This window comes from Hyperoodon ampullatus (genome assembly GCF_949752795.1).
Source record: "Hyperoodon ampullatus genome assembly, chromosome: 4".
Classification (NCBI taxonomy): domain Eukaryota; kingdom Metazoa; phylum Chordata; class Mammalia; order Artiodactyla; family Ziphiidae; genus Hyperoodon; species Hyperoodon ampullatus.
In genome coordinates, this window is record NC_136917.1 from 140,080,967 (window position 1) to 140,101,902 (window position 20,936).

Below are 20,936 nucleotides of genomic sequence, written 5' to 3' on the forward strand. Positions count from 1 at the left end.
CTGTATCTCTGGTTGAACGCTGACTGATACAAAGGGCATTGAAGAGTTGACAGAGGACAGCTTAAGAGACAATACAGTGAGGAGGGTTTCTTGGGAGGGAGGTGTGCTTTGATTTCCTCCTCAAGTTAGGTGGGGCTTCGATGCGACCACTGAGAGTTTGACCTGTGTTCCCTGAAGCGTGGGACAGCACAGGCTGGTAACAACTGCTGAGAATGAGAGCTGGTGGGCTCAGTCCTTCAGCCAAGGAGCTACTGAAACCAGAACGGAGACTTCCAAGTGAAGACATGAATTAAACACACATTGACATTAGCTTCCAGTGAAAACTGACTAAAGTGATCATACACGGATTTACTATAAAGCCATAAATCTATAAAGGTAGGAAGATTAGAAAAAGAAGCAGATCAGACTGGTGCTTTGTGACCGCCTGGAGGGGTGGGATAGGGAGGGTGGGAGGGAGGGAGACGCAAGAGGAAAGGGATATGGGAACAGATGTATATCTATAACTGATTCACTTTGTTATAAAGCAGAGACTAACACACCATTGTGAAGCAATTAGACTCCAATAAAGTTGTAAAAATAAATAAATAAATAAATAAATAAATAAATAAATAAATAACCGACGCAACAGGAACAAACTTTAGTTGGGAAGGAAGTAAAGCAGTGGTTACAACGAACAAACAAAAAACAGCAAAAGCTATCAGTATCATCTGAACACATAACCAGCTATTTGAAGAGAAGAAAAATTCTCAGTATTCCTTTACAGGGAACAACAGAGAATGAAAATGCTTAAATCCAAATTCTCAGATGCCTTTGGATAAACACAGATTATTTACTACTTTAGTACTGGGTTGCCCCGAGTTTTCAAAAGCAGTTAAGAGTGTCAGAAAATACAATTGACTTGATGTCACTACGAAATACAATCAAATCCATATTTAGGTGTACTGGTTATGGATTTGCTGCTTCTTAGCTCCAAATTCACCATTTTTGCCTGCTCTGTGAAAACAGTTCTGGTACCTTTAAATATTTTTCCTTTGCCGGCTGGCATGGTGTTTAGCTTTGTCGGTAGAGGGGCTGCTACAAAGACACTGTAGGAGGAAAAAGGCTCCTGCAGGACGCGGTGCCTGGGGTGGTAGGGGTGGGTGACACCCAGAGGCCAGCAGCTGTCCCCCTCCCCTATACTTGCTCCCTCATCCTCAGCAGTTTTGTAGCCCAGTGCCTCTGGTGAGCCCCAGCTACTTCCCCAGCACCCCAGAGGGCAAGTTTCCAGCAAATTATAAAGTGACTTCTCTGCCATTCCACGAGCCACAGCTAAGCTCTCGCCAACAAAGTGTGGATCTCAGCCTGGTGGAGCGGCGCTTCCCTTCCGTGCTCTCTCTCGGCCCTGGGGCTGCTGGCTGCTCCTCCTCTCTGCTATTCCTGTATGCTTTAGAGTTCCCTTTACTTCTGGACTAGCCGATCTCTCTTAGACCAATCAAATCATTTAGTAATAATTCTTTCTATTAAAATTTTCCTGTTTAAACTATTGTGCATTTTCTCTTTCCTGACTGGGTCCAGACTGATGTCAGAGAGAAAAATAGCCAAATAGACAAATATTAAACTTTTAAAAGTTTACTCAGGGACTTCCCTGGCTGTCCAGTGGTTAAGACTCTGTGCTTCCAATGCAGGGGGCACGCGTTCGATCCCCGGTCAGAAAACTAGGAACCCCCATGCTGAGTGGTGAGGTCAAAAAAAAAAAAATGTTTACTCTGAAAGTACACATGGAACAATTTGTATAGAGACCTCTTAGAATTTCAGGGGGCTTAAATAAAAGCAGTCCTCTTCCAGACTCTCTTTCAGAACTGTCAAGTTCTGAAACAACTGTGGTTGAGATTTAAGTGTTGCCTTTATTACTGATGAAAGCCAAGGTAAGGGACGTGGTCTAGGTGTGTGGTGTCTATGGGCTTCCCAATACTGTGCCCCAGAATCATAGACTCACCCTCCCAGGCATAGGCAGTGGTGGATGAGGGCAGGCCTCCTTCAGACGGGCCAGGCTGATACGGCAAGGTAGACAGCAACTGAGAGCATCTCCCTCTCTGCAGGCCAGCCAACCACTCCCAACACCTGGTGTCTTCTTCCAAAGCCTCTAATTAGGTAAACTGCTCCTTCTTCCCAGGGGAGGGGGGAGTCAGTGGTATGGAGAGGCCAGTAGGATTATACAGTCATACCCTCCACATGCCTCACCCTCACCACCCCACCAAGGTCTATGCCATTTTTATGTTATTTTTCTGGGTTTCACAAGGACCAATTTAAGAAAGACACAGGCATGGTTGGATTATAACACATAATCAGTTAAAATCCCATGTTCATAATCTCCCAATACCAATATGGAGAATGAAGTAAATTCAGGGTTCTTTTTTTATTTTTATTTTTTGCGGTACGCAGGCCTCTCACTGTTGTGGCCTCTCCCGTTGCGGAGCACAGGCTCCGGACACGCAGGCTCAGCGGCCATGGCTCATGGGCCCAGCCGCTCCGTGGCACGTGGGATCCTCCTAGACCGGGGCACGAACCCGTGTCCCCTGCATCGGCAGGCGGACTCTCAACCACTGCGCCACCAGGGAAGCCCCAGGGTTCTTTTTTTAAATCATAAAATTCAGTATAATAACTTCAGCAAGGTGCAAACATAGAAAGTTAGCCATTGTATCAGACACCAATTCTGGCTGATTTAAACAGAAAAGGGATTTACTGAAATGGTATTGGGCATCTTGGGGGAATTTCAGAGAAATTCCTTAAAACCAGGATTGGAAGATGGGCAAAAACGAAGGGGGGCCAGCCAGTCAGCACAGCAGCCAGAGTCATGCCCATCAGGAAGTGACTGTGAACACACTTTTGGACTTTGCCCTTGGAAAATGGATGGTGCAGCCACTATCAAAATGAATTCTCCACTTCCTTGCTTCTTTGCCACACTAGCTTCAAAGTCCCAGGTGGATGCATCTGACAGATTGCTTTCTCCCTAGCTCTTGGGTGTTCTGGGAAAGTGATTATCTGCAGTTCTCATCTTTAGGAAGACATAAAGAGACATTCATGGGGAATTCCTCAAATATAGGAAAAAGGTCCACATGCTAAGAAGTCAAGAGAAAAGAATGACAAATGGGCATTGTCATTTTTGGCATTAGTGCCAATAACCAAATGTTTGCATGAATTAAAATAGGTCATGCTTAAACCCACAATTTTGTATTCTGTAGTACCTTTATGATCACCAGAGAGATGAAATACAAAGTGTGACTTTTCAAAAAAAAAATACACAGTGAATTTAATTTAATTTAATTAATTAACTTATTTATTTATTTTTATTTCTTTTTGGCCTGAGTATTGCGGGATCTTAGTTCCCCAACCAGCTACTGAACCCAGGGCCACAGCAGTGAACGCGCCGAGTCCTAACCACTGGACTGCCAGGGAACTCCCACGATGTGTGACTTTTAAAGAATTAAAGTCCATAGGACAAAAAATTAATACAGCAATAAATGTTTATCTTCATTCCAACTAGGAAACAAGAAAATATGTAAACCAAGAAATATTAATAGTTCTCTGTGTATTATATCATACGTTTTTATTAGTTCTTAAACTGGAAGTATTCAGTATGTGGGGACAGTGCTTTAACATGCTTTTCTCATTTGAGAAAGTGAGCCTCAAGCCAGTATTCAAAAATGGCAACCAAACTCTCCTTTTTTCCCTTTCCTGTCTTTTTCTTAAGTATTCAGATTTGGTAATTATGTTGATAACTGTTCTGGGCATATTGTTCCTTAATTATCCCAATTATCCTAACAGTTGCTACAATTTGGGACTCTCATTTTCAGAGTAAGGTTATAAGGGAATATAAACAGTATTTGAAAATAACTTTTGCAGAGTAACATTTCATTTGCTAGGTTGGAAGCCATGAGAGTTTAGAGGTCCCTGCACTTTTCCCACAGAAAGGAAACACATCCATCCTGGACAGGACACACCTGCATGCATCAAAGGTACTTTCAAAAAAGTGTTTTTTTAAACATTTGTTAACTGACATTTCATATTCTTGATTAAATATTCTCTCTGTGCTTTTCCAGGCAACTATCTCTGGAACTGGCATTCTAATTATAATACACACCATAAATCTGGTTGATATGAGTTTACTTCTGTGCCTTTTACTAAAAGCTGGCTTCTGAGCCCACAGGGCCAAGTACCAAATCCTTGAGCATGTTCAGTTCCTCAAAGAAATGAGAACTGGCCTGAGTGGCCTATCTGGAGAAGCGACCCACCTTCCTTCTTTCCAATGTCTACCACCTCTCTCTGTCCTTGGACACAACTGTGATTTTGAGGGGTACACAGAATAGTGGAAAGAACATGAGTTTTGGCACAGAAGACCTGGATTTGAATCCCAACTTCGTCATTTACTGTGGGCAGACTACTTAAACGGTCTGCAGCTCAATTCTTCACTTGTAAATTGGGAATAATATCTACTTATAGCTTGGTGGGTAGGATAATGTACCTAAGCTGTCTATTACAATGCCTAGAAAATAGTAGATGCTCAATAAATGGTAGCTAGTATTAAAATATTTTCAAGTGATTAGCAGGTAACTCCTAGAATCACAGTGAGGAAGGAGTATGCCACTGAACTCACTCTTTTAGCCCAGACTGGAACAGAGGAAAAACCCAGCACACGGAAGGATTTTTATGCTACTGACTATAACTTCCACATTTCCCCTTATTCTCATGGTCCACTGTTACTTTTAAGATAAACTTCTCTCTTTTGGTTGAAGGTATGTTTCCATCTCCAAGTCTGACTAACTCCTTTTACTTCTTCAAAACTCAACTCAGTCACACTTGCCTTTTGTCCGTTCTTCAAACAGGCAGAGTTTATTTCTATCTCAGAACCTTTGTACCTGCTGTTCTTCTTGCAACACCCAGAGCCTCATATAGCTGGCGTCTTCTCATCACTGATTTCTTGGCTCAACTGTCACAGAAATTAATTTTTTTTCTAACCACCTCATGTATCACCATCTTCATCCCAGCCAATCATATTCTATCTTATTATCTTGGTTTATTTTCTTAATAATATTCAATATGGAAATATTTCATCTTATTTATGGATTTATTTATATATTTTTTATATATTCTCTGGTCCCTCCCCACCTTTGATATTGTGATTTATAATTAGAAATATATTTTTGATCTTCATTCTGCTTCTGGTACAGAGTTCCTAAAACCCCTGGAATGTCCTAAGTCATAAAAGTGATAGAGGTATCTCATTATTCAGTAACAAACCCTGAGTTTCAACCATACCTGAGTTTATGTTAATAAGGTGAATTTTAAAAAGCACCGAAGGATAGGGGCTGGTTGCCAAGGGAACCAACCAGGTGATTAGAAGGTTGGAACTTTCAGTACTCACCCTTAACACCTCTGGGGAGGGCAGAGGGGCTGGATATTGAATTCAATTACTAGTGGCCAGTGATTTAATCAACCATGCCTAAAAAATGAAGTCTCGGGCTTCCCTGGTGGCGCAGTGGTTGAGAGTCCGCCTGCCGAGGCAGGGGACACGGGTTCGTGCCCCGGTCCAGGAAGATCCCACATGCCGCGGAGCGGCTGGGCCCGTGAGCCATGGCCACCGAGCCTGCGTGTCCAGAGCCTGTGCTCCACAACGGGAGAGGCCACAAGAGTGAGAAGCCCGCATACCACAAACAAACAAAAAAAAGAAGTCTCCACAAAGACCCAAAAGGACAGGGTGTGGAGGGCTTCTAGACTGGTGAACAAGAACATGTCCACGTGCTGGGAGGGTGGCACACTCCAAACTCCATGGAGACAGATGCTTCTGTATTTGAGACCCTCTGGTCTATGCATTTCTGTATTTGAGACCTCGCCCTATGCATTTCTTCACCTGGCTATTGGGTCGTATCCTTTACTAACCTTGGTAATAAGCTAGTAATCTAGTAAGTAAACGGTTCTCCTGAGTTCTGTGAGCTGCTCTAGCAAATTAACTGAACCCGAGGAGGGGGTTATGGGAAGTTCTGATTTATAGCTGGTGGGTCAGAAGCGCAGGTAACAACCGAAACATGTGATTGGTGTCTGAACTGGGTTGGGTTGGGGAGCAGCCTTGTGGGACTGAGCCCTTAACCTGTAGAATTGAGTTAAATTGTAGGACACCCAGCTGGTGTCGAAGACTTGCTTGATGTGTATAAAACCCAGGTCTGGTTTCAGAAGTGAAGCCATGTTGTAGCAGAGTATTGAGAGTGGAGGAGACACACAGTGTGTGTTTTCCTTAGACGACTCCACTAGAAAGTAAGCCCTCCAGGAGCGAGACTTTGTCCTGTCTTGTTTCCAACTGCTAACCTTATAGGATGGAAATCTTGGGCAAGGAAGGAGACTTTCAGAGAAAAAGGCCAACACCAAGGAAATCATTCTTGAAAGATGGAGAGCACAATAATGGTAAAAGACATCAACTGACTTCTTGGATCCAATTATCCTTGAGACAAAACCAACCGCCTGCATTTTTCATTATGTGATCCAATTGATTAGGTTCGTATGTGTTAGTTTCTGTTCTTTGCAACCAGAACAGTGACTAACACCCCAACAAATGGAATCTCCAAATTAGATCAACCAGCATCCAATTAGGGTTTAAAAGGAGTGAACTGTCATAAAACCAGCAAGCCTGGCTGGCAGAGTCCTGTGATGGCTTGGCCTCCAGGCAGCCCTTAGACAGCCACACCCACACATAGGAAATGGGCTGCTCAAGTGGAACAGCTCTCAGCTGGAGACTCCCCAGCATGGCAGATACAGTTCCTGCCTATCTTCAGCCCTTTGCTCCATTCTCCTTAGGAAAAGAGTCCAAATTTTTTTTAGGGAAGGCTAAAACTAATTATGATAATTCTATTTCCCCATAATGCTTGATTCTTGTCAACAACTGCAAACCTGGATTTAACCTGGGGGAGAGGAATAGAGGAAGAACTACCCTCCCTTCCTCCACAGGGCGGGAAGAAATTACCCTCTCTCCAAAATACTGAACCCCTCCCAGGGCTGATGACTCTTGACCTCCCTCTCTTCCTACCCTCACCGTCGCACCTTCTTTTAGGTTGTGAAGGTAGAGCAAGTGGTGGTTGATTTTAGAAAGATTTTTCTTTCACCAATTCAAAAGCCCTTTGTAGGACTACTGAAGCCCACATGCATGGAGCCTGTGCTCCACAACAAGAGAAGCCACCGCAGTGAGAAGCCCACGCACGGCAATGAAGAGTAGCCCCTGCTCGCCGCAACTAGAGAAAGCCCGTGAGCAGCAATGAAGACCCAGTGCAGCCAAAAATAAATAAACAAATAAATTTATTAAAAAACAAAAGCCCTTTGTAGGAATGTATCTGGCCCCAGCACTGTTCTTTTCAGAGTGTGAGGTATTTAATACCTCATATCTTGTATCTCGGCTTTGGGCCTCTAGGTTCATGCTTGCCTGTGTGCTCCAATCTAGGGTGACTCACTTGTAACCACATTGCATAATTCAGGCTGTTTGTGGTCTGGATGCTGTCTTAATACATTCCTTCCATACACTACTGTGAGGGAGAGTGAGGGCAGTGTGGGCTCTCAGTAGGTGGAGTCTACTGTGCGGTGCCTCCTAAGGATATGGAAACAAGATCATCTGCTGAGGAATAAGCCTTAAGAACTTGACATATACTGGAGCAGAGATAGAAAAAGTTACTTGAAAGAAACCAAATGTCACTCAGGCAATCAAGACTAGACATTAACCTGACTGATTATACTGACTTGTTTAGAGAATTGAGCACTGGAAGTGGAGATGATGAGCCATGGACTCATGAAAAGGGGATTCATAGATACAAATGAAAACAGTGTCCAGTTAAGCACAGTCCACAGAATAAGAGAGCTTAGGAGTAAATTTCAAGTATTCTAGTCTCATTAGCAAAGCCGGTCTTAAAGGGGCCTGGGTGAAGGCAATCGATGGCTTATGGCCTTGGCATATCTCCACTCCTACTGGGAAGACCATCCTATTGAGAAATGGATACATCGTGTTATCTTAACACAATAGCATGAAAGAGCTGTCTTTCCAATGTCTTCCCACTTCCATGTTTACTAATCAGTGTTCTGAGGATGACTTGATTTCCTGTGTAGTTAATCTAGAGGTTGGGTCATGTAGACTTTGAGTGTTGTGGTCCCTTTTGTATTATAAATAGTAGGCTGGCATTCTGATTTTATGCATCATAAACTTGATTAATGTATTGCACCCCTCAGAGATGGACTTGCTACTAGCAAGCTGATAAAAGAGGTCTGCTGAGCCCATGAGCCAAGCACCAAACCTGTTCTGTGGTAAGAGTCCCCTAACCACCTCGAGTGCTTACCCATCCCACAGTAAGTGTCTGTCTCATTACTCTGCATTATCTTCTTTGTAGTATTATCACTACCTGAAGATACCTCAACTTATTTTCTTACATAATGTTTAGTCTTCATCAACTAAGCTTGACTGGATCAGAAATTGTGTCTGTCTTGTTTACCACACAGAACCCCCCTGAGCCTAGAACAGTGCCTGGCACACAGTAGTGCTCAGTAAAGACTCCTGAATGTGATAAATGAATGAATATCACCTGCTCTGGAAAGCCTGCCTTAACCACCAGGATGGACTAGATACTCCTCCTTTGAACTTCCATTGTCTTTTGGGCATGCTTCTTTATGTAGCCCTTGAACTTTATTGTAATCGTTAATTGTGCTTTTTAAATTATTTTATTTTATTTTTTATTTTTTTTGCAGTACGCGGGCCTCTCACTGTTGTGGCCTCTCCCGTTGTGGAGCACAGGCTCCGGACGCGCAGGCTCAGCGGCCATGGCTCACGGGCCCAGCCGCTCCGCGGCATGTGGGATCTTCCCGGACCGGGGCACGAACCTGTGTCCCCTGCATCGGCAGGCGGACTCTCAACCACTGCACCACCAGGGAAGCCCTCTCCTCCACTCTTTAGACTATGAACTCTTTAAGGACAGAGTCTGTCTTTCAACTGTGTCTTCCTACTGTCTAGCTCAAATGGGAGCCACAAATGGGAGCTGCATATGTAGTTTTACACTTTCTAGCAGCTACACTAAGAACTAAAAAGAAATAGGTGAAGTTAATTTAATAATATATTTTATTTAACCCAATATAACTAAAATATTATTGTTACAACAAGTAATCCATATAAAAATTATTAATGAGGTAGTTCCTTTTTTGTACTGTCTTTAAAATTTGGTGTGTATTTTACACTTACGGTATAGCTCACTTTGGACTAGCCACCTTTCAAGTGCTCAAGAGCCATTTACAGCTAGCACTTGCCTTATGGACAGCATAGGTCTAGCACAATCCCTGTCACAGAGTAAAAAGAAGACGGATGTTCAATGGATGAATTTATAATACTAAATGTTATCATTACATCTTCCTGCTTCTTAAGAAACTTTTGCTCCTTTCCAAGTAGGGCACAACAATAAATTATACTTTCCCTTTGATGTACAGCATCTACAGTGCTTTACTAATACTACCTGGAACTAAATTTAGAAACAATGTAATAAAACATATATATTAACATGTCTTAAAAATGCACATTCAAGTATGACATGCTTCTGTCAGATTGTAGCTAAAAGATGCTTGCAGCCCCTACCAAAGTAAATATATGTATTTTGTCCTCAATTGCATGGAGAGCTCATATCTGTGTAGCCTGGTATAATCTACCATTATATTTCACAGAATCACAGAGGATTGTTTTTAAAAATTCAGTTGAGTTGTTCTATATTTCATTACTAACCCACTCCATTGTCTGTTGCTTGACTTCCCAATAACCATGCTCACTTCGCTTAATTGGAGATTAATTTGATCAAAAAGACAGTCTGTACCTTGTGGGAATTTCCTGTTGTGCAAAACGATCTTCCTCAAGATTATCTAGCTAATTATTTCCTATTGTGTACTCCTGGAGTTGGAACTATTTGCTATCTTTTTCTAAGGAAAAAGCTATATCTTCTTTCTTGTGTTTATCCTTACTGCCTTTCAATGCAATCTAATATGCCAAGAATGTGTAAACCCCCCCTCAAAATTGCTGTTGGTCACAATCAAGCAGGGTCTCTTTCTCTTTGTCACCTAGTTACTTTATAAAGGTATAAATGACATTGATTCTGGAACAGAATGAATGTCATCAGCTACATTGTGGAGTATAACCATTATTGAGTAGTCCTCTCTCCCAAGTAACTTATGCCACCACTTCACAGTGGTTCCATTGCCAATATGATTGGCCACTTCCCAGCTGAGAATGTCTCTAACTAGGTTAGTATCTATAGTGGATAATGAATTTCACATAAAAGTAGTTCTGTGATGCATAGAATCATCAGTGACCCCTTATCAACAGCGTTCCTAGGTCATAATGAAACCGAGGGGGAGAGAGATACAAACAACTCTGAACCTCTCATGATCTCCCACCAAAGCTAAGTGCTACAGTTTCTCTATTTGAGAAGATGACGCAGAGTCTAATTTAAGGCCATAATTATCCTCCTTTGGATTCTCCCAAACAGTGTTTCAGTGATTTCCTCCAGCTTGCATTGCTCCTCTCTATCTTCTGGGGGAACTAGGCAGCGCTTATCTTGTGGATTTGCTACACTGAGAATTATGGGACCCCTTCCTTCTTTCAACAACCTTTTATTGGACAACTACCTCATATTAAGCTCAGAAAATACAGTGGGGAATGGGCCATATGGAGCCCCTTCCTTCAGAATATATGGGCTAGCAAAAATCCTAGAATCAGGACCAACTCCCTGCTTAGGCAAGGCCCTTTACCCTCCTCACTGGTGTCTAATCCCAAACCATCCTGTTTTAGGTTTAGTTAGCTTGTATAGAGGTGACAGTATTGAGTATCTGCAAATCTGGTATTTAGAATATTTACAAAATTACAAATTCTTGGTGACGTATTCTGCTCCAATTTGTCATGCAGGCACACTTGGATGCTCTGGGAAACTAGAAAACGTTAAGATTGAATTCAAATCAAGTATTTCAGAAATCTTACAGGTGAAGTCTAGCTCTGGTTGCTAGGCAACCTGACAGACTCTCCAGCAGGGACCAACTTGCCTTCCACACTTGACCATCTCTCCCCAGTGGTGGGACGTGGAGGCCTCATTGGCTCACATCTCCTCTAACTGGGTTCCAATTGGCCGGAGAACCTCTCACTCCGCTCCCGTTGGCTCTCGCCGTCTCTCGCTGCTCTGTCATTGGTAGGCCGGCTCTCGGGCCACCACACGTCACTCTCTCACCCCACTTCCTCGGCCCTCCGGCTTTGACCCCGCCCCTTCCCCCGCCCTTCCAGCCACGAGGGAAAACCCCAGCGAGTGCCCGCCTCTAGTTTCCTTCGGATTGGTTGCAACCGGACTGGGAGGCGGGCGCTACCGGCCTACTCTGCCGGCCACGATTGGCTACTGGGGCCACGGTCCCGCCTCCCACGGACTCCGGGCCGTGCCGGAGTCTGGTGGGTCGGCGGCTATAAAGCTGGTGGCGGAGGGGAGGCGCCGTGGACTGCATCTTCGTTGGTCGTTCCTTTTCCACGGCCACCGCCCGCTCACATTTCGGTGAGTGTCCCGAGTGGAGGAAGAAACCTGGGCTGCTGAGGCCCTGCGAGCAGGGTGAGGGCCCAGCGGATCCGTGTCCTTGACTAGGCCCGAAGGAGCTCCGGCTCCGTCAGGGTCTGGGCTGAGGCGTGGACTTAGCTCGGGAGGATGGGGCACCGTGAGCGGGGGCCGTGTAGGGCCTCCCCTGTCAGGGACCTGGGGCCGACCGCGGTGGGTCCTAGGAGGGGCCGGGGCCACTGATGTGGGCAGGCGAGTCGCAGAGGGGAGAAGGAGAGAGGGCATTGAGGACTAGGCTTCTGATGACATAGGAGCTGGAGGTGCCAGGGGAGTGGCTGTGACCGCTTTGAGGGGAAGGGGGGCGCCACATGAGGGGGGACGAGAAAGGAGTTGGACTGTCAGGGTGTTCCCGGAGCCTTGGCTTAGGGGTGGACGCCGAAGGATGGGGAAGATCACGCTTAGATGGAGGCTTGTAGGTTGGCAGGGGGTGTGTCCTCCTGCCACAGATAGAGAGTTGCGGGGAGAAAGGGAGGTGGGCAGCATTACTCTTCGTCCCTAGCTCAGGTGCGAGAAAGCATCATAACCGTGGTTTAACCTGGCTGAGTACTTTGAGCTCTTGACTGTTTCGGTCTGTGCTTGCTTCAGATATCACAGATTCCTGCTTCCCACCTTCCCGCCTCCATATTTTTAATGCCCATTAAGATATATATATATATAGGTTTCCTCGGTGTTTTGAAATTCCGTATCTCCCTCCTGCCAGTAGCCTCAGGACCAGCCGAACTTGCTATGATGATGTAATGGGCAGGCAAGCACAGGGTCTTCACCCACAATAGGTTTGGGTTGAACCAAGGACATTTCAAAGCTTGGTATATGGAATCTTTGAAAAACGTGTGTCCTGCCGTGACCAGTGGTAGAGAAAGAATTACTCTGACCCACCCTGGAGGAGAGAGAGATTTGGACAACAGGTAAAGTGAGGCTGGCCCTGCTGGTCCTGCTTGCCCTGTGGCCTTGGTTTAGCACATCACAGGCTTCTTTGCTCACCTCTGCTGCAACTCTTCCCTCCTGCTGATGCTCTTGCCAAACTGCTGCAGTGGATGATGTGTTCTGGCTGCTGCTGAGTAACATGTGCTCTATTTCAGGGATGAATCATGAAAAACAATGGCAAGGTAAATGACAAGATTGAGACAAATGGAAGTTCCCGTATAGTTAGCAGATTTTTCCTTCTGAGGTGGAGTTCGGACTTTTATTGCACAGATTTGTTAGAAGGCTAATTGAACGTCCTTAACCTGTATCTGTGCCAAATCTAAGCAGTTTGTGTTCTTTATGTTTAAAATTTCAGTTATTTTTCTGTGGATACGGAGGGCAGGGATAGCATATCTTATGGGAAAGGAGAAAGACTTTCTTTTCTGTGCGTCTAAACTTTGTAGGTCTCTCTCCTAAGTTTGTAAGTTTGCCCGTAAATCAGTTCCAGTTTAGTTCAGTTCAATTCTAGTTTAGTCAGTAACCCTAGTTCTCAGAAGGTGTTTCCGATGGGGAGAGCTAAATGGTATTATGTTTAGGGCCATAGAAGGCCACGTCATCTGTTAGACTAATCCTGGGCCTTGTTTTTTCATTTTGTTTTTTTCTTAAATATTCCTCCAGGGTGCTTTTACATCTTGTTTCTCTTAACTGTGGGATTGATTTTGAGATTTTTTTTGACTGAGATTTTAGATAGCTTTTCTCACAGGAAATGCAAAACCCTAATATGGGTGTAATGTGTGTTTCCTGGGTACCCTAGCATTATTTAAAACAGTAGTAAGTCAGTGGAACTGAATGCAGGGAGATGCATTGGGGTTGTGGATGGAGGAGCTTGATGGGCTATATATCAGAATCTCTATTTAGTTTCATTTGGAAAGGGATATAGAGTCATAATTTTATGCTGGGCTATTAAGAAAACCAAATATCATAGAAGGGTGCGATATTTTTGTTTCTCAAGACATATAGATAAAAAATGTTAGATTGAAAACATGTTACCCAATCTAATGTGAGGGTGGTAGGACTCAATTCTTGATAATTTAGTCACCCTAATGCTTAGCTTGTGGTGATGTCCACTTGCTGTTAAACTGAGTGTAGTAAGAGCAGTAGAGGAGAAGCTAATCTTCCAAAGCTCACAGGCTTCATCTTTGCAGGGTTCGTGGTTGGGCGTGTGTGCATTTGGGAATGATTGTAAGACCGACAAATGTTCTCTTCTGATGCCATTTGAACTCCTTACATCTTTCAAGGAATAATTGAAACCTACCATTTGCTTTGAACAGCAGCAGTAGAAAGCCAATTTTCTTAAACTTCTGGACGCTGTTTAGTGCTGCAGCTCATCTTAAAAGTGATAGTGAAAAGAACTCACTAATGAGGGCTGCTGCTATTGAGTACTTGAATCTAAAAGATTTTCCCTCTAATTATAACTCCAAATTCAGCCCCTCAAAAAATAGCAATTCTGTGTGCCCTTTACTCCAAGGTCTAAAAGGGATTTCAAAAGAATCAAAATATAGCCCTTCTCCCAATAGGAGGCTAAGTATCCAGTATTCTTAAGAAGACTGCCAATAACTAGTTTTCCATTGAGAGTAGAATATGAAGGCTTCAGTGTGGGTGTGAATGACATACCTGCTGTAGGCGTGCAGGGCCCTGATTAGAAAGCTCTAGGAAACCTTCCTGGAAGAGGGAGCTTAAAACAGGACCTTGAAATATGAGTAGAATCTCTGATAAGCAGATCAGTCCCTCTGGGGGGAGGCAGGGTGTCTGTGATTTTTACTTAGGGAACTAGACCAGAGTTGTACAGGCGTGGGCAAGGCTTTCCTAACAGTAGTTTTGCTTGCTTGCTCCTGAGGAGGAAAGGCTCATTCTCAGTTAAAAAGGATTCCTGGATTTCTCTCCTGTAATAGTGAAAAAGATCAGCAGGTAACTGCTTGTGGTTTATCGTGTACCAAAATGGGTACTGGGTGAACTTCTCCGACCATTTTTTTGAATCAAGGCTAACGAGGGAGCCAGAAAGAGGAATTCAGAACACTGAATAAACCCCAGGAGAAAGTTGGTTGGCCCTAGACAGTCTTGTCATTCTTCAGTTTTAATCTTTGCCAAACTCGAAACGCCTATATTTCAGCTCAGGAGTCTCCTCCAAACATGCTTTGTGATAACCTGCCCAGCCGCTTGTGATTCATAAACTGCTTTCTGAGCCACGCTGCTTCCCTCTATCACTTGCTCTGAAAAGACCTTCTGTTAGAAATAAGCTGATGACGTGCTTGAGACTTCGGCACTGCTGTTTTAGTCAGGATAGAGAACGCTCCTAGCAATTGCAGAAGAGAATGGAAAGCCTAATCCCTTTCTGATTGACTCTTCTCCAAAGTGGCATTTATTGCTCCATTTCCTTTCCTGGACTCCAGGCCTCTCTTTCTCCTGAGAGCTTAAGTAGCATGGCAGTCCTCTGTGAGTCTTCTTTCTTCTTCTGTCTTTCTTTGCTTTCTTTTGTGCGCTGGAGTTCTCCCTCTCCCTTCTCCCTCCTCTTCTCTCTGCCTTCCCACCTAACCTCCCTCCCCAATTTAAATAATCAAAATTGAAAGAGGGAATATTGGCAGTTCAGGAGAAATGTCCTTGATGAAAATAGTGTCAAATGCATATGCAAATGTGGTTTCAAGAAGAAATATTATTAAGTTATTTAAATAGTCTCAACACTTAAGAAGGAATCATGTCCCCGCCCCCCCCACCAGTGAGAACTAGTCCCCATGGAATGCTTAATTTGCAGATTACAAAGGGATAATTTGAGAGAATAAGGAACCAAAAGTTATTTTCTCAAAATGTATGTATCATCCTGGAATCAGAGGTTTTTTGGAATATAGAAGTCTTTTCCCACAAACCTCAGGATCGATTTATGGGATGGGGGTGGTAAACTTAATGAAGGGAAAGGAACTAAGTCTCTAAGCTCTTAAGTGATCTAATCGGGTAAAAGAAGTAAAGCTTTGCTAACAGCAGCTGAGGGTAGTCTCCAGTTAATCAGGCAAGGGCGGATGCTATATTCACCAACAATTAAATAGAGAACAAAGGTAATTAATTGTTTGCGTTAAACAGGAACTGTTGTCTCAAGTAACAGCCCTTCAAAACAGGTGGACTGAGGAAAATGCTCCAAAGCATTTTGTTTCCACATAATTTAAATGATGATAAAGCTTAATGCTCCTTGGTCTTGATATCAAATACCTACCTTTTTAACCAAGCACTGAGGGGACAATCACTTTCTGAAAGGTTGGGGCAGGTGAAAGTGACCATGTTGAAGACTAGGAGCGTAAGATTAAATAAATGAAGATAATTAGGTCTTGCTAGAAAGATACATATTTTGTTTGAAAAATACTAAGAGTTAGGATAATAGTAAATGCTTTATATTATTCACATATTTTATCTTCTCAACCATCCTTCACAATGAACTGGGAGGGCAGGTATTAGCTCCATTTTACAGATGAGGAAATTGAAGCTCAAAGAGGCACAAATTGTTCAAGTCACAAACTCCCAAGTGCAGAGCAAGCTCTTGAATGTGTAAGCCTCTTTACTCCAGAACTTTATTAGCCTAGAACAACTAACTCATTTATATTCCTTTCCCCCAATTCTTGAAAACCCTAATTTCGTAAAGAAGACTACAACTCTGCCAGCATCATATTTGGTTTAAAGCCTGAATCAGTGATATGAACTACTCATATCAGTTCATTACCAGGACTGAACCTACCACTAATAAGATAAGGAGAAAAAAGTTTTTTAAGCTTTAAGTACCATTTTTTCTAAGCAAAGTCAAACTCTGTTCTACTTAATGTAATTGGACAAGGAAATGTTTATTTTAAGTCACTTTGAATTGGAGTCATTATTTGAATTTGTGTGGTGATTTATGACTTTAAAAGAGGTTCTTATTTGAAATTCCTAGTGCCTGAAGGAGGAAACAGAGTGACAGACCTGGAGACTGCCGTTCTTTATCCCTCACACAGGTATGGCATCTTGTCATGCTGCTAAAGGAAAGTGTTCCTTTCTAATGGAAGGGGGAAATTTAATTTTTATCCTAAGACAAATAACCATTTGTGTACACCACACATTCTTAAAACCCATTATAGGATTATACCTTGTCTTTAAATATTAGTTAATGCCATAATGCTTCAGGAAACTGTCTGATTTTGTGTTTATTAGACTAATGTTTAAAATCTAGAAACTAATTTTAAAAATTAGTGTTCACTCATAAGAGAAAAAAAATCTAGATAATAAAATGTAACCGTATAAACTGCTTAGTCAGAAACAATCACAGGTAAGCATGTGTGCCAATAGTGCTTTCTGAATTACAGCCTTGAAAGATATCCATCAGGGCTGTAGACTGAATGTTTATGTAAGATTGGACAGTGGTTACAAATGTGTTTGAACCAATAATCTAATTATTTGCAGCTATTGCTTTCTTGTATTACCATGTATTATGAGTCTGCTTTTTTCATGCTTCAGTTTTATGATTTCCTATGGTTGTTAGTAATTTTAGATTAGAAGGCTAGTAGGGTCTCATTTATTCAACATCCAGCTTCCATCATATGCCAAGCATTGGGCTGGGTACTAGGGACACAAAGACGAATGCGTACATTTCTTGCTTTCTAGAAGCGCCTTTCTAGTGCGAGGAGGCTGACTTTAAATAATAGAGGATAAACTTGGAATAGTTTTAAATAGCATCTTATCAAAGCTCGGATGTGCATTTTAGAAAGGTTAGCATAGGACAGGGGAGAGATGGAGGCAGAGAGCTCAGTTAGGAGGCTCTGGGGACCGATGCCGAAGTCCCTCCCTGACGAGCCCTGAGGAGCTAGGTAAGTGCTGCCCTTGCATCAGCATCCTCAGCTGATTTCTCTGCTTTTTTGCCTTTTTTTTTTCTCTTTATCCTTTTCCTTCTCCAGTTGTCTTTCATTCACAGATTTAAAAGATTCTCAGGGGATCATATTGGTCCCTTTTGTGTCCTCCCGTGCAGGAAGCATTCAGAAATTGTTAACAAGGCAAGGCTTCTATATTATCTTGCTTTGCCAACTCTGGAAGTAGGACCTGGAGCTCCTTTTGTCCACCAGTGGGGGTGAGCCTTCACTTTAGGAGAACAGACTTGGGAGTCTTCTGTTGGTACTTGTTGGAAGATAGCTTTGGAAGGTTTACAGAGTTCTGTGGTAAAAGTGTACCTTTCTCTTCCTTTTTAAAGATGAAATTTAAAAAGAATATTTACATCTTTTTATTGGAAATACAGAATCCCCATTACCCTCCTTAGATTTTTTTTTTTTAATTGTGAACACAATGCTCTGAAAAATCATGAAGTACTGTTTTTATCAGCAAAAGATTAAGAATACATGCAGGTAATTTTTTTAACTGTCAGATGTTTAAACTGTATTCTATTTAGAAAATTTTTGTGATATTTAGAATAGTGAATTAACCAGAATATATCATTCTTTGACTAAAGTTAATGCTATAATGTGAACATACCAGGTCTTTAGCTGGCCTTTTTTTTCTCTTTTTCTAACTTTTCTGGCCTACTTCAGAGAGCATTTGAGAGCACAACATAAGAGCGCACACAGGAGAGTTAAAAGTAAAGATTATAGACCCTAAACTATATCAATCTTTTTGTTGTTCAAAATGCCATGAAGGCAATTACTCCCTGTATTAATTTCCCTCTTTTTTTCTACTTTTCCCTCTTTTTTTCTACTTTTCTCACTCTCCCTCAATTTCAACCAAAAGGTAAATATTTCAAATTAGATGGTGTTTTACCAGGAATGTAATGAAAACACCTTGGCTGTCAAAAGTCCTCATAGAACGAGCAATGTTGACTGAGTTAGACAATGTAAAAATTTTTTCCACGTCAAGATCAGAGTCATGATTCGCTTTCATAAGTCGCTTTGATGGGTATGGGCTATTTTAGTTTAGCTCCCTTTTTTTTCCCCCCAAATGAAACAAGTCACTTATTTAACTCTAGGAGGCTTAAAAATAGAGTTACACCTTACTTAGTAAGTACCATATAGCAGTGACTGATAAGAGCTAGTTAGATTATGGCAAATATGGAGTAATTCTGGAATTAAAGCCTTCTTTCTGGCTTTTCATAAACTGGTTTATATCTTCAGAAGATTATATATATATTTGTCCATTTTATTTCCAACAGCACTGCAAGCTGTTGGGCCAGCCAGGGAAAATTATACTGTCCTCAGCATGTTTAGCGCGGTTTGAAGAGTTGAAAAGAATGTAAACGTTAACCTTGTGGGAAAGGCTGGGAAGGTAGTTAATCCTACTGCCTCTGCTTTGGGTGACTTAAAGGGTAGCATGTAGGAGGGGTTCTTCTATAAGTATATGGACTGTGTTTTTGTTTTTGACACTAGTTGAGTTTTTTTCTGTGGACTATGCAGAGGACTTTAGCCTATTTTACTATAAACTTAGAATCTGCCTCATGACATATTAGATAGTCCCTTTATGTCTTCATTTCAACTTCCGTGTAGCAAAGTTTAGATTATCATAAAATTGATGGGTTTGCATGGAACAGGGGAAAGATAGGACAAAGTGGAGAGGTGCTTCTCTGTTCACTTGTGTATCTGACAGTGAGTGATTCTGTCAAGAAATAAAACAGTGGAGGCTAGAAATCTGAAGTCATCCTCAGTACTTCATCCTTTTCCTACTCTCTAGTCAGTCACAATTTCTGCCAATTTTCTGCTTCCATATTTTTTTGAAGCTGTTCCTTTACTCTTCATGTAGTAATTGATCTATTTCATGACCTACATCTCATTGGGCTTCTGTATCAGCTTCCTAACTCAGATCCATTCTCCACAGAGCACCAGTGACTGTAAAATGGTGACTCTCAAACTTTTCTGACTATGACCCTCAGTAAGGAATCCACAGTTGCAACCCAGGATATGTGTGAATAATTGAAACAAAATTTTCATGAAAAATTCTTGTATTTAGAAGGAAGATTTTCTTAAGACCTTTGACTTAGATCTTGTGATTATATTTCCAGGTGCTTATTTCTCAGGTTTTAATATACTCATACCTTGATAACCTGTGGGCTAAGGTAGATCTCATGATTTAAGGACAGCTTCTCTGCTTTAGATATTTTCTCAAGATTTCAGTAATTAGCAACGCACTATCCAATAGTCTGTAATTTCATTATCCCTAATGCTACACCTGAGTTGGCAGAGTGGCAGAGGACAAATGACATAGATACAGGATTTGCCTTTTGTCAGTGGCAACAGCAGCAAGAGTGGGGGGCTTTGGCTCTAACTCAGCAGCAGAGGTGCTGGGACCAGGAGCTCTGGCAGCCTCAGTAGGAATGTGAGCTCATGGGGTCTGGATAGTAGCCACCTTCCTCCCCTTTGCTTCTCTAGCCCAGCCAACAAGTTGGTAACCATTTCCCTGTATTAAATCCTCCTCTGTTAGAAGTATCTAGAATAATTTCTCTTTTTCTGATTGATACAACCTCTAAGGAAATTGAGGCTCTGATAGGTTATGTGACTTACCCATAGGCCATAGCAACACTCTTGAGTGGCTAGCACTTTTTTTTTTTTTTTTTTTTGGTGGTACGCGGGCCTCTCACTGTTGTGGCCTCTCCCGTTGCGGAGCACAGGCTCCAGACACGCAGGCTCAGCGGCCATGGCTCACAGGCCCAGCCGCTCTGCGGCATGTGGGAACTTTCCGGACTGGGGCACGAACCCGTGTCCCCTGCATCAGCAGGCGGACTCTCAACCACTGTGCCACCAGGGAAGCCCGCTAGCACTTTTTTATTTTTACTGTTGGTAAATAAATCTAGACACTAGTTTACAGTGTGGCAACAGTCCAACTTTTTAAGGCCCTTTTTAAAACAGAAAGGGTTGTTTTAAGAGGTGTTATCTAAGATGCCACACAAATAATGTGTGGATTATCAGTTTTCAAATTTGAATCTGTTTGGGGTTTTTTTTTGCCTGATTTAGAAGCTAAGTGATAACTTTGTGATTTTATGATCATTTATTGCCTATACACTAGCTGTAGAAAGTATAGAATATTGACTTTTGACCTGTTATGGGTCCAGGAACTTGCCTTTGCTTTAAATTTTAATCATCTGGGTTCTGGGTGGAGGCTTCTTTGGAAAGCTGGGATTATAATAGCAGGGGCCTTGAGTAGATTGCTATGGTAGACTTGACAGTGTGGCTTTTCTACTTACTGGTATTGTTTAGATCAGTAAGGACTGCAATATTGTTTGATCTAACAGTTTTAAAGTCCCATAAAGTCAATAGCTATGAATAACCAATATACCTATGATAAATGAATGAATGATTTTTTAAAAACTTTTTGAGGGGCCAGGAATAGATCAGATACTTGACTTCTGATTTGTGGGCCATA